The sequence below is a fragment of the Tamandua tetradactyla genome, chromosome 22 (assembly GCF_023851605.1).
Source record: "Tamandua tetradactyla isolate mTamTet1 chromosome 22, mTamTet1.pri, whole genome shotgun sequence".
NCBI classification, from domain to species: Eukaryota; Metazoa; Chordata; class Mammalia; order Pilosa; family Myrmecophagidae; genus Tamandua; species Tamandua tetradactyla.
The window spans coordinates 44,045,418-44,058,641 of record NC_135348.1 but is presented as its reverse complement, the minus strand read 5'-3'; the positions used below and the strand labels follow the sequence as shown (position 1 = coordinate 44,058,641).

The following is a 13,224-nucleotide window of genomic DNA, read 5'->3' as shown; positions in this document are numbered from 1 at the left end:
TTAACACAACATTTAGAAATCATACCATTCTACATATGCACTCAGTAATTCTTAACATCATCACATAGATGCATGATCATTGTTTCTTAGTACATTTGCATCGGTTTAGAGGAACTAGCAACACAACAGAAAAAGATATAAAATGTTAATATAAAGAAAAGAAATAAAAGCAGTAGTAATAGTAAAAAACAACAACAACAAACAAATCAACAAGCAAACAAAAACAGAAAAAACCCTATAGCTCAGATGCAGCTTCATTCAGTATTTTAACATGATTACTTTACAATTAGGTATTATTGTGCTGTCCATTTTTGAGTTTTTGTTTCTAGTCCTGTTGCACAGTCTGTATCCCTTCAGCTTCAATTACCCATTGTCTTACCCTGTTTCTAACTCCTGCTGAACTCTGTTACCAATGACATATTTCAAGTTTATTCTCGAATGTCCGTTCACATCAGTGGGACCATACAGTATTTGTCCTTTAGTTTTTGGCTGGATTCACTCAGCATAATATTCTCTAGGTCCATCCATGTTATTACATGGTTCATAAGTTTATCTTGTCTTAAAGCTGCATAATATTCCATCGTATGTATATACCACAGTTTGTTTAGCCACTCTTCTGTTGATGGAGATTTTGGCTGTTTCCATCTCTTTGCAATTGTAAATAACGCTGCTATAAACATTGGTGTGCAAATGTCCGTTTGTGTCTTTGCCCTTAAGTCCTTTGAGTAGATACCTAGCAATGGTATTGCTGGGTCGTATGGCAATTCTATATTCAGCTTTTTGAGGAACCGCCAAACTGCCTTCCACAGTGGTTGCACCCTTTGACATTCCCACCAACAGTGGATAAGTGTGCCTCTTTCTCCGCATCCTCTCCAGCACTTGTCATTTTCTGTTTTGTTGATAATGACCATTCTGGTGGGTGTGAGATGATATCTCATTGTGGTTTTGATTTGCATTTCTCTAATGGCCAGGGACATTGAGCATCTCTTCATGTGCCTCTTGGCCATCCGTATTTCTTCTTCTGGTAGGTGTCTGTTTAAGTCTTTTTCCCATTTTGTAATTGGGTTGGCTGTCTTTTTGTTGTTGAGTTGAATAATCTCTTTATAAATTCTGGATACTAGACCTTTATCTGATATGTCGTTTCCAAATATTGTCTCCCATTGTGTAGGCTGTCTTTCTACTTTCTTGATGAAGTTCTCTGATGCACAAAAGTGTTTAATTTTGAGGAGCTCCCATTTATTTATTTCCTTCTTCAGTGTTCTTGCTTTAGGTTTAAGGTCCATAAAACCACCTCCAGTTGTAAGATCCATAAGATATCTCCCAACATTTTCCTCTATCTGTTTTATGGTCTTAGACCTAATGTTTAGATCTTTGATCCATTTTGAGTTAACTTTTGTATAGGGTGTGAGAGATGGGTCTTTTTTCATTCTTTTGCATATGGATATCCAGTTCTCTAGGCACCATTTATTGAAGAGACTGCTCTGTCCCAGGTGAGTTGGCTTGACTGCCTTATCAAAGATCAAATGTCCAGAGATGAGAGGGTCTATATCTGAGCACTCTATTCGATTCCATTGGTCGATATATCTATCTTTATGCCAATACCATGCTGTTTTGACCACTGTGGCTTCATAGTATGCCTTAAAGTCAGGCAGCGCGAGACCTCCAGCTTCGTTTTTTTTCCTCAAGATGTTTTTAGCAATTCGGGGCACCCTGCCCTTCCAGATAAATTTGCTTATTGGTTTTTCTATTTCTGAAAAATAAGTTGTTGGGATTTTGATTGGTATTGCATTGAATCTGTAAATCAATTTAGGTAGGATTGACATCTTAACTATATTTAGTCTTCCAATCCATGAACACGGTATGCCCTTCCATCTATTTAGGTCTTCTGTGATTTCTTTTAACAGTTTTTTGTAGTTTTCTTTATATAGGTTTTTTGTCTCTTTGGTTAAATTTATTCCTAGGTATTTTATTCTTTTAGTTGCGATTGTAAATGGGATTCGTTTCTTGATTTCCACCTCAGCTTGTTCATTACTAGTGTATAGAAAAGCTACAGATTTTTGAATGTTGATCTTGTAGCCTGCTACTTTGCTGTACTCATTTATTAGCTCTATTAATTTTGTTGTGGATTTTTCTGGGTTTTCTACATATAGTATCATATCGTCTGCAAACAGTGATAGTTTTACTTCTTCCTTTCCTATTTTGATGCCTTGTATTTCTTTTTCTTGCCTAATTGCTCTGGCTAGAACTTCCAACACAATGTTGAATAATAGTGGTGATAGTGGACATCCTTGTCTTGTTCCTGATCTTAGGGGGAAAGTTTTCAATTTTTCCCCATTGAGGATGATATTAGCTGTGGGTTTTTCATATATTCCCTCTATCATTTTAAGGAAGTTCCCTTGTATTCCTATCTTTTGAAGTGTTTTCAGCAGGAAAGGATGTTGAATCTTGTCAAATGCCTTCTCTGCATCAATTGAGATGATCATGTGATTTTTCTGCTTTGATTTGTTGATATGGTGTATTACATTAATTGATTTTCTTATGTTGAACCATCCTTGCATACCTGGGATGAATCCTACTTGGTCATGATGTATAATTCTTTTAATGTGTTGTTGGATACGATTTGCTAGAATTTTATTGAGGATTTTTGCATCTGTATTCATTAGAGAGATTGGTCTGTAGTTTTCTTTTTTTGTAATATCTTTGCCTGGTTTTGGTATGAGGGTGATGTTGGCTTCATAGAATGAATTAGGTAGTTTTCCCTCCACTTCGATTATGTTGAAGAGTTTGAGGAGAGTAGGTACTAATTCTTTCTGGAATGTTTGATAGAATTCACATGTGAAGCCGTCTGGTCCTGGACTTTTCTTTTTAGGGAGCTTTTGAATAACTAATTCAATCTCTTTACTTGTGATTGGTTTGTTGAGGTCGTCTATTTCTTCTTGAGTCAAAGTTGGTTGTTCATGTCTTTCCAGGAACCTGTCCATTTCTTCTAAATTGTTGTATTTATTAGCGTAAAGTTGTTCATAGTATCCTGTTATTACCTCCTTTATTTCTGTGAGGTCAGTAGTTATGTCTCCTCTTTCATTTCTAATCTTATTTATTTGCATCCTCTCTCTTCTTCTTTTTGTCAATCTTGCTAAGGGCCCATCAATCTTGTTGATTTTCTCATAGAACCAACTTCTGGTCTTATTGATTTTCTCTATTGTTTTCATGTTTTCAATTTCATTTATTTCTGCTCTAACCTTTGTTATTTCTTTCCTTTTGCTTGCTTTGGGATTAGTTTGCTGTTCTTTCTCCAGTTCTTCCAAGTGGACAGTTAATTCCTGCATTTTTGCCTTTTCTTCTTTTCTGATAAAGGCATTTAGGGCAATAAATTTCCCTCTTAGCACTGCCTTTGCTGCGTCCCATAAGTTTTGATATGTTGTATCTTCATTTTCATTTGCCTCTAGGTATTTACTAATTTCTCTTGCAATTTCTTCTTTGACCCACTTGTTGTTTAAGAGTGTGTTGTTGAGCCTCCATGTATTTATGAATTTTCTGGCCCTCCGCCTATTATTGATTTCCAACTTCATTCCTTTATGATCCGAGAAAGTGTTGTGTATGATTTCAATATTTTTAAATTTGTTAAGACTTGCTTTGTGACCCAGCATATGGTCTATCTTTGAGAATGATCCATGAGCACTTGAAAAAAAGGTGTATCCTGCTGTTGTGGGATGTAATGTCCTATAAATGTCTGTTAAGTCAAGTTCATTTATAGTAATATTCAGGTTCTCTATTTCTTTATTGATCCTCTGTGTAGATGTTCTGTCCATTGATGAGAGTGGTGAATTGAAGTCTCCAACTATTATGGTATATGTGTCTATTTCCCTCTTCAGTGTTTGCAGTGTATTCCTCACGTATTTTGGGGCATTCTGGTTCGGTGCGTAAATATTTATGATTGTTATGTCTTCTTGCTTAATTGTTCCTTTTAATAGTATATAGTGTCCTTCTTTGTCTCTTTTAACTGTTTTACATTTGAAGTCTAATTTGTTGGATATTAGTATAGCCACTCCTGCTCTTTTCTGGTTGTTGTTTGCATGAAATATCTTTTCCCAACCTTTCACTTTCAACCTATATTTATCTTTGGGTCTAAGATGTGTTTCCTGTAGACAGCATATAGAAGGATCCTGTTTTTTAATCCATTCTGCCAGTCTATGTCTTTTAATTGGGGAATTCAGTCCATTGACATTTAGAGTTATTACTGTTTGGATAATATTTTCCTCTACCATTTTGCCTTTTGTATTATATATATCATACCTGACTTTCCTTCTTTCTACACTTTTCTCCATGTCTCTCTCTTCTGTCTTTTTGTATCTGACTCTAGTGCTTCCTTTAGTATTTCTTGCAGAGCTGGTTTCTTGGTCACAAATTCTCTTAGTGACTTTTTGTCTGAGAATGTTTTAATTTCTCCCTCATTTTTGAAGGACAATTTTGCTGGATATAGGAGTCTTGGCTGGCAGTTTTTCTCTTTTAGTAACTTAAATATATCATCCCACTGTCTTCTAGCTTCCATGGTTTCTGCTGAGAAATCTACACATAGTCTTATTGGGTTTCCCTTGTATGTGACGGATTGTTTTTCTCTCGCTGCCTTCAAGATCCTCTCTTTCTCTTTGACCTCTGACATTCTAACTAGTAAGTGTCTTGGGGAACGCCTATTTGTGTCTAATCTCTTTGGGGTGCGCTGCACTTCTTGGATCTGTAATTTTAGGTCTTTCATAAGAGTTGGGAAATTTTCAGTGATAATTTCTTCCATTAGTTTTTCTCCTCCTTTTCCCTTCTCTTCTCCTTCTGGGATACCCACTACACGTATATTTGTACGGTTCACATTGTCCTTGAGTTCCCTGATACCTTGTTCAAATTTTTCTATTCTTTTCCGGATAGTTTCTGTTTCTTTTTGGGATTCAGATGTTTCATCCTCCAAATCACTAATTCTATCTTCTGTTTCTTTAAATCTGTCATTGTAGGTATCCATTGTTTTTTCCATCTTTTCTACTTTATCTTTCACTTCCATAAGTTCTGTGATTTGTTTTTTCAGTTTTTCTATTTCTTCTTTATGTTCAGCCCATGTCTTCTTCATGTCCTCCCTCAATTTATCGATTTCGTTTTTGAAGAGGTTTTCCATTTCTGTTCGTATATTCAGCATTAGTTGTTTCAGCTCCTGTATCTCATTTGAAGTATTGGTTTCTTCGTTTGACTGGGCCATATGTTCAATTTTCTGAGCGTGATCCGTTATCTTCTGCTGGCGTCTGGGCATTTAGTCAGATTTCCCCGGGTGTTCGACCCCACAGCTTGAAAGATTTTTCTGCGCAATCTCTGGGTTCTGTTCTTCCTATCCTGCCCAGTAGGTGGCGCTCGTGGCACACGCCTGTCTATGGGTTCCACCAGCGAAAGTTGCTGTGGGTCCCTCAACTCTGGAAAACTCTCGCCGTAGGGGAGGTTCGGCAACCTAAGCATCTTGGAAGAATGCCAGCCGGCCCGGGGTTCCAAACGTGGGGAGGGTCGCCGGCCGTCGCAGCACAGGAGAGCGTCCGGCCAAATTAGCCAGTCGGCGAGGGGCACCAAGCGTGGCGGGAGGGTGCCAGCTGTCGCAGCCCGGGAGAGTACACTGTTCCCAGCCGACGGGGGAGTCACGTGTTTGGAAGGGATCCCCCGGTCACTGTTCTCCGCAGTCTGGGGGTTTCCGACCCAACTATCTCAGTTGTTCCGGGGGGCCTCGTGTGGTGGGGGCACCAGCCGCCGTGGCCTAAGGGGACCGCCTGTCCAATTCTACCAGCTGGCCCAGGAAGGTGGAAGGGAGGGACTCCGGTCGCTTGTCGTCCCACCCAGGAAAGCCCGTGCCCCTTGGTGATCTCACCGGAGCTGGTTCTCCCAGATAGTCAGCCGTTCCAGGATGGGGTCCGCTGTCCCTTTGATATCCGTCGTGGCTCCGGGAGCTGCTCTGTATTATCTCCACTCCCCCAGTAGCTGTTCTGGAGGAGGAAAGGTGAGGGCGGCAAGGCTGTCGAGGCTGGTGGCGGAGGAGCACGGTGAAGGCGGGGGAAGAGGGCACCGTGTGGTTGGAGAGCAGCCGGAGCAGGAGGGGGAAGAGAGGGGAGAAGGAGGTCGGGCGGCTCGGCTGCTGCGGGGCTTGGGCGCCGCGCGGCGGGCCGGCGGAGAAAGAGAGGGGTGGAGGAGGTCGGGCGGCTCGGCTGCTGCGGGGCTTGGGCGCCGCGCGGCGGGCCGGCGGAGAAAGAGAGGGGAGGAGGAGGTCGGGCGGCTCGGCTGCTGCGGGGCTTGGGCGCCGCGCGGCGGGCCGGTGGAGAAAGAGAGGGGTGGAGGAGGTCGGGCGGCTCGGCTGCTGCGGGGCTTGGGCGCCGCGCGGCGGGCCGGTGGAGAAAGAGAGGGGTGGAGGAGGTCGGGCGGCTCGGCTGCTGCGGGGCTTGGGCGCCGCGCGGCGGGCCGGCGGAGAAAAAGAGCCACCTTGGTATATTGACTTACGTTTATGATAATTACATATTCCAACTGTCCTACAAGCTCCAAAGTACTAGAGGAAAAACAAAAATTAGTCAAGTAAGTATTTCTCAGGCAATAGTCAGGGAAACAGGCTGTTCCAATGAAACTCCCTGTTATGGACTGAGTCACGTTCCCACAAAGATATGTTCAAGTTGTAACCCCCAGTCCCTTGGCTGTGGACCCATTTGTAATAGGACCTCTGCAGATGTTACTAGTTTGGGTGAGGCCAAATTGAGTCAGGGGGGCCTTAACCTAGTTTAATGAGACTAGAGTCCTCATAAGCAGAGGAAATTTGGACACATGTGCAGGAGATAAATGGGGTGAGGGGAAAGAGATGGTCCTGTGAACAAGAAGATCTGCTGGAGTGCCTGCAAACCACCACTAGAAAGCTGCAGGCTTGGGAGAAAGTATGATCCTACTGGCACCATGGGCTTAGATGGCTGGCCTCCCGGACTGTGAGAACACACATTCCTGTTGTTTAAGCCAGCTCATCTGGGCTACATTGTTACAGCAGCCTGGGCAAACTAAGGCATTCCCCCATGGACCTGGAGCTACTAAAACCTCACTCTGAATCATTATTGACAAGGAAATAAAGCCAAATCATGGGCATAATTGGATGCAAAAATGAGGCTAACTTGAGCTCTCACACAAGGTGAGGCAGGCAGGGAAAGGGGAGGGCGGCTGACCAAGCCTAGAACTGGTGCCCAATCCTTGATGGCCAGGGTCATCAAAATGTAAAACAGTCAAAGGGGCCCCTTCAGGGTGGGGAGTTCAAAGTAGTCAGCCTGTCGGGGTAGGTGCGGCGCTGGAGCATCCGATCAGCGGAGCAGCGGGAGGGCTGTGAGCTCGGCACAGGTGTGAGGGGTCTTGCAAGATGGTGAATCAATTCTTTTCTTCTCCACGATTGGATGACGTTTGCTCTCCTGCGGGTCCCGCGTTCTTTCTGACATGAGGGCACGGTCGGCGTGACCGGGACGGGTCTGGTTCACAGTCAGTGCAACCTACTGCGTTTTCTCTTTCTTCTTGGTTGTCTTCTCAGGTCTGTCTCCCCTGCTGATTGTGACACCCTCGGGGCAGAGCTGGGTCTTGTTGATTGCTTTGTCCCGCAGGCCTAGTATTTCACCGAGTATGAAGTGGCCACTCCGTAAAACGTTCAGGCAGGAATAAATGATTGAACTGAAAGTGTCTATGGGAACTATTTTTTTTTTTTTTTGTAGATACCGATGACAGGGGACAGCAAGGAGGAAGGATTATTCGGATTCAAAGCCCAGGACAGACCCCAGGCCCGACCCCAGGACTGACCCCAAGACAGAGCCCAGGCCTGACCCCAGGACCGCGACTCCAGGACTGACCCCAGGACTGACCCCAGGCCCGACCCCAGGACTGTGACCCCAGGACTGACCCCAGGACTGTGACCCCAGGACTGACCCCAGGACTGTGACCCCAGGACTGACCCCAGGACTGACCCCAGGACAGACCCCAGGACTGTGACCTCAGGACTGCTCTGGCTCCCTGTGAACAGGTGGCAGCCTTCCCGTTTGGTCTATTGTTGGGGTGACGGTGGCTGATGGACCCCATGTGCCCAGCTCAGGGCCGTCACCCCTGTGGCTGGACCATCAGCTGGGAGGACCCCACTCAGCGAGGCCCAGGTGGGGAGGTCGTCGCTCCCCATCTCAGCTGCCTGATCCTGCACGTCAGACCAGGCCTCCTCTCTGAATAAATAGCAAAGCGACCAGGCCAGCAAATTCTGTTGCTTTTGCACATCATGCGGATGTCAAAAGTAGCATAAATTGAGTGTCCCAAACCTGATCCCCGGTGGGGGGTGGGGGGGATCAGCAGTCCCTCAGCCAGGCAGCTCGCAAGGGTGGGGGCAGCTGACTGGGGCTGTGTCACCTAGTTTGTGAATCCAGTTTTGAAATCTCAAAGACACTGTAAGGTCATAAATAGATACCATAAACTTTTTAAAAATTTGATCTGCTTTATTCTATTAAAACTGATCTAGGTTATCTAAACAGCTAAATAGCAATGGATTTTAAAAGAAACAGGAGACAAATTTAGATACTCAATAGAATATAAGGACAGAAAAAAATTGAAGGAAAAAAAATAGCACTCCAGGGCCTTATTTCACCACAGAATCCCTAGAAGAAAACAACGTATTATTACAGAAAAATTACAGCTGACAGAATGGCCAGTTGTTAGTTCTATGGCAGTTTGGTAATGTCTACCAAATGCCAGCTTTAAAAATGAAATGAAATACATTTATTTTAAAGTTATGCATAGTTTTATTCAAGATCAGTTGATAACTAACTCTGAATACTCTTAAATTTTCTTCCTACTGATATCAAAATAAAGGTGACATTGAACAATAAACTAATTTGAACTAAAAACATCTTACACTGAAAGCAGCATTTTCCTTTAGGAGACGAAGGGTTAACAGCCGCATATCTACATTTTGAGGTGCACTGATGTGAATGTAAGAGCCCCTCTCCTGGATGCACAGTAGTCATGCCTGGCCAGTGGGTATTCCCAAGAAACGAGTTTTCTGTCTTCTGTTTATTTTTTTGTTTTTATCCTACTCTAAAATTACCAATGTTGCTTTTTATACAAAGAAAATGGTTCAATGAGTTAGCAATTGCCCACATTCAAAAAGAAATATTATTGTAGACTTAAATGCAATATATATCATTTACCGAAGGTAAAGAATCCAAAAGGCAATCATTTGCCACGCCAGGATAATTACATCAGGTAGGAATACAGGCTGTGTTATAACCACATGCTTTGGTCCATCTTCATTTGATAGTATATGGCATTCCTATGTATTTTATAAATCATCAAACATACAGCATAAAGCAGACATATCTATTTGAAAATTGAACCAATAAGAAACAAAAGTGTTTTGAAAATACTGGTTCAAAGAAAATGCAATCAATTTACGCTTTTCTAAAAGTTATTGAAACAGAGGTCATTTGTAAGCAACTCTGTACCATATTCAGTAAGCAGGAATAAAGGGAGACATGATGTGCAGGTGCTGTGGGCACTGTGTAATCTGGAAGAAGTTCTCTGGTGGAACAGGAAAATGAGAATTATGGGCTTGAATGCAAGTCACAGAAACAGTCTCAGAGTATCAACTCACTTCTAAGCTCTTGCTGAGTAGAAAATACTACTGAATACTAAACAACACTGGAGAAATTTGTACAGAACAAGTTCTTCTCCAAGAGTCTACCATAGGCCTATCTGATCAATGCTTTAACTCCGTCCAATGAACATTGTTACATTTCACATGAACTTAAATCCTTAGAGCTCAGCTCTGGGGCTCCTGGTCCATCCTCTTTCTGCCCTAATTTCTTTTAAGGCAGTTTCTCCCACTCACAGTCCTGTTTTATTTTGCTACATGTAGTTACAAATGACTCTTTTCATGGTTCAACTGTATGACATGAAATAGTGCAGTGCCTCGCCATGGCTTTTCAGGAGGAAAGGGGCCCATCTCAGGGAGGGACGCGACAAGGAGAAACAGTCCAGTCATCTTGGAAAGTAGAGTGCTTGTCGGGTCCCCCAGCCGACCAGGTGAAATGCAAGCCCACATGCTGCCTGAGGCCAGGAGACCCACGATATGAGACACAGGATTCCTTCCTCAGCATGGCTCCTTCCCCTCTACTGCGTGGAAACCCATGGTAGACATTTTCTCACTGTGAGACACGTTTTTTCCCAAAAAGAATCCATGACTTCTGTGCGAATCTAGAAATAGCACGTTCGTCAACAGAAAATTGACTAGAGGTTACCAGGGCATGGAGTGAGGGTGTGGGGAATTTTTTGCTTGTCAGTATAGGGGGTTTGTAAATAAAACTTAATAAAAACATTAATAACAATCTAGGCTTCTATGTTTAGCTTGAAGAAAGGCAACTCCAGGTTTTAGTTACAATTTAAACAAAATATGAATATTCTTACTCAGAACGTAGTTTATTTTACTGCCTCACTGAAAGCACTATATCATACATTGTTTAAATGTCCAAAACATGTCTTTAATCAAGGTGTTTAACAAAACAGCAATAAAAATTGGTAGGCTGTATTATTTTTTTATTATTAATAATCACTTATTTCAGAAATTTTGTAAGTAAACACATTTGATTTCTATTTTTCTTCTGTTTTCAGTTCATTTCCCACCCGAACAACGAGAACAATCTTCATTATCCTCGGTTTTCTCTCTGCTTCAGAACCATCATGTTCCTCTCATGGGAACTTTGAAGGCTGTTTGGTTTTGGCAGCCACAAAATATGTTCCCAGGACAAATGGCCCATGTTCGCTGTGAACTGTACACAATTCCCAGCTCAGACTAAAGCTACATGTTAACAAGTAGATGCATACAGCTGGCTTTTTAAAAGACTTGGCAAAGTTCACTCTTTGTTCAGTTTTCTTACACTTAATCCATGCAAGATTTTTCTGAATATTTTTTAATGGCCTTAGTTTATACAAGAACACTTAATATGACAAACAAGAAGAAAGAAAATTAAGCACATATACATGGTACATATAAAAAAAAATTAAGTTCCAAATTTCCTGGCAGTTTGGATAGCCAAAACTTTAGTGTCACCATTTCTGCAATTAAATATTGCCGATGTTTCTTAAAACAAATCAAGTATAATAAGGCATAGAGAAATGTCAGAAATGTTTCATAAAAGAAGTGCTAATTTAGTGGAATTAAGGCAAAAAGTAGATTTGATTTGGCAGACTAGTTAGAAAATATGTGAAAATGAAGAAAAGCAAACATGAAGTTTCTATTTGATTATACACAAGAAAAACATGCATGTTTTACCACATATATGTAAATATCTATATACATATATGTGGTAAAACATGCATATATATAGATATATATATGGCACCATATTGGTGCCACATGGTCAATAGAAAATAGCTTCTCCTTAAGGGTTTATAAGCTAATAAATCACTGCTGGAAGGAAGAAAGAGAGAAAAGAGAGGGAGGGAGGGGAAGTAAAGTAGGGGAAGGAAGGAAGAGAGGGAAGAAGGAAGGATAGGAAGTAACGGAAAGGATGGGAAGGCATGGGGAAAGAAAGCGAGCGAGAGAAAGAAAACAGGCACAATGCTATGGGTGCAAGTAATGTTGCTTGCACTGTTCTCCGACAAACATGAGTGTCCAGTAATTCTAAGTACAATAGAATTAAAAAGAGAAAATGGTCCACAGTGCATTGCCTTTTTTAATGGGTAAATTTTATTAACAGGGTATATATGATTCTTTAAGAGTCCATTGATTCTATGCAATTTTTCATGAGAAAAGAAAATATAGTTGCGAAATTATTCAGTAAGAAGATGGGTGAGTCAATAATCACTATTTATATCAAGCTGTGTGACAATTTAAAAATTTCAGTGTGGCAACTGTGAATATAGTTAGGAAATAGTAATTTAAATAAGACATTGAATTAAGACTTAAAAAAGGTACAGGCTTAGCTCAAACAGCTTCTCTTCTAAAAAATTCGTACTCACACCCTGTCCTGCTTTCTCTGACCAATCATGCCAACTGATCTGCGCCTCTGATGTGACACCTGAATCTTCTAGCCATTATTATGATTGATTACTTGTGAATTTTACATAGGTCATCGCCCCAACCTTCTAACTGGCCTTTCCCCCAACCTTGCTTCTCTTTGATCTAGTGGTTCTCGACTTTAGCTGGCATCGCAATCACTGGAAAGGCTTGTTAAACACACATTGGTGGATCCCAGGAGACTTTTTAATTCAGTAGCTCTGGGGCAGGGTCCAAGAATGCGCATTTCTGACAGGCTCCGAGGTGATGCTGATGGTGCTGGGGTAGGGGAGAATATGCTGAGAACCACAGTCAAAATATTTTCTCCACCAGGAGGCCGAGGGGGCTTTAAAGACACAGATCAAAGGATGTCTAAAGAGCTCTAATACCGTGAATCATCTATAATTCATCCTGGGCTTCCCCGCACGAATCTATCTCTTTCTCTTTTTTTTTGTATGCCGTATGCTGGGGTCACATTTCATCATTTTCCCATGTGACTGTCCTGTTACTGCAGCACCATTTTGTTGAATTTCTGTTTGTTTTGCTTGTTTGTTTGCTGTTGGGGAAGCACATGGGCCAGGAAATGACCCAGGTCTCCCGCATGACAGGTGAGAATTCTACCACAGAACCATCCTGGTACCCCCAGGAGTCTATTCCTTGCCGACCCCTCCTGCCACGTCATACTCCAGAAACAGCCATATTAAATTTTGTTTGGATTCTCAAGTGCAATAAATTTTCTTCGTCTTCAAGGCCTGATGTCTTCACTTCCTGGAACAATCTTTCCTTCCTCTGCATTGCTAAATCCTACTTGTGTTTCGTGTATCAAATATTTGCTGCTTCAGGAAGCCTTTTGTGTCTTCGTGGGAGATGTGGCTGTGCATTCCCTTAGTTCTCAATTCTCCTGTAGGCCCAGCAGTGGTACAGTATCTCCTCGCCAAATTGTTGCATCTATGAGAAACAAAGGCGACTTCTATTGGGTTCATTATCCAGGACCTAGTTTGTACAGGTACTCAATAAAGATTCTTGGAATAAGGGAAGAATGAATGGTCTGAATTATCCATCAGCATAAGTTACGGGATAGAGAATCTGTTGTCTAAATCTTTGTGAAGGCATAGCATCCAGAACAGCTCCTTGTACATGGCAAGTGTTACATAGTGGTG

General features: G+C 42.0%; 1 protein-coding gene across 12 annotated transcripts in view; it reads right to left on the bottom strand.

The window, feature by feature from the left end:
* Positions 1-13,224, bottom strand: part of LOC143666354 (uncharacterized) — a 209,526-nt gene that overhangs the window by 149,847 nt on the left and 46,455 nt on the right. The window contains exon 3 of one of the 12 annotated variants that reach the window (XR_013167555.1): positions 11,388-13,012. The exons of the other annotated variants lie outside the window; for them this stretch is intronic. The gene's annotated coding sequence lies outside the window, so the exon portion shown is untranslated. Of the gene's footprint in view, positions 1-11,387; positions 13,013-13,224 lie in introns of those variants that run through there. 12 annotated transcript variants of the gene reach the window in all.